The sequence below is a fragment of the Diorhabda carinulata genome, chromosome Y, assembly GCF_026250575.1.
Source record: "Diorhabda carinulata isolate Delta chromosome Y, icDioCari1.1, whole genome shotgun sequence".
NCBI classification, from domain to species: domain Eukaryota; kingdom Metazoa; phylum Arthropoda; class Insecta; order Coleoptera; family Chrysomelidae; genus Diorhabda; species Diorhabda carinulata.
Window position 1 is genome coordinate 11,424,066 of NC_079473.1, and position 1,277 is coordinate 11,425,342.

General features: G+C 29.6%; 1 long non-coding RNA gene across 2 annotated transcripts; it reads left to right on the forward strand.

The window, feature by feature from the left end:
• Nucleotides 1-365: 365 nt before the first annotated feature.
• On the forward strand, nt 366-790 carry LOC130903017 (uncharacterized). 2 transcript variants are annotated; one of them, XR_009060513.1, is made up of 3 exons: nt 366-503; nt 573-641; nt 709-790. It is a non-coding gene; the product is annotated as an uncharacterized LOC130903017 (long non-coding RNA). The 2 variants fall into 2 exon arrangements; XR_009060512.1 differs by having other exon boundaries at nt 366-641.
• Nucleotides 791-1,277: the final 487 nt, after the last annotated feature.

Consider the following 1,277-nt stretch of genomic DNA (forward strand, 5'->3'; position numbering starts at 1 on the left):
TATAAAAAATCATGGTGAAACTTGTTGTATTTCTGGATGTATAAGTGGTTCTTTAAAAGATCGTGGAATTTGTTCATCTCAAAATATAAAACAAGCAAGTCTGTTTGGAATACCAAAGGTAAGTCATGTTTGAATCTGTTAGAAAGCAAAATTCATTAGAGGAAAATCAATAATTATTTATCCATGTTCCCAAAATATTTGTTGATTAACATTGATTTCTCATTAAATTTGAAAAATAATAAGTAACACAGTGACGTTAATTCAAAATCATTAAATTTTTTTCATAGGACGCTATGCTGCTAGCACAATGGTCTTCTATTTTGAACATGACTTTAACGAAACATCATTGTATATGCGATTATCATTTTAAAGAAGAAGATATTGTGAAATCGCGGAAGATTGATTATTCAGGTGGAATAATCAAAGAATATGAATTGAAACGATGGACCCTATTGCCAAATGCTGTACCAGTTAACCTACAGCCAAGACAATATGATATTGAAGTAAAGTTTTATAGAAAATTTCATTGACTTTCAAAGATATTACAAACTTTGTACTAACTTTAAATGTAGCTTTCAGAAAATCAAGAAAACCTGCACTATCAAACGGTTAAAATAATAAATGACGATAAATTTTCAAAGGTATAAGGTTTAAAGTAAAAACTAAGCAGTAATTTAATTTTAATTAATTTTAATAAATATTTCGTAGAAGCCAACCATCAATGTGCGAAAGCCTTTTCAACAGTTGGACAATCGTATTAACATTAGAAAAAAACCAGCGTCAACATCAATCGAAAAGATCTCGCCTTCGCTGATAAAAATCCGAAAAACTGCAAGTTCTGACGATAAATATCCACAATTTATTTCACATAAAACATCATTAAATAGTATACCTGATCAACCAGTAGACAAGATGCAAATTGCTGTGAACAATGTAGAGACAAGATTTGATGCAGAACAAGTTTTTTTAAATGAAATCGATTCAAACAATGTTAGTTAAAGCTTGATGTATGAGTAGGTTCATGATTGAAGTATATACCAAAATTTTCTACAGATCCTTAATTTTTTTCCAGACTCCTAGGAATATTAAGGAATTGTTGGACTCTTTTTTGAGTGTGATGCCTGAGTATTGGTATTATATACTTTATGATAACCAATTAGTACTTGTTTATACTGATCCCTTTAGGGAAACCGAAAAATTTCGCGTTTTTATACAAGATGATTTTTCAGTAATGGTAACTATATGTTCTTTATAACTCCAGCTTTACGGTCGTAATT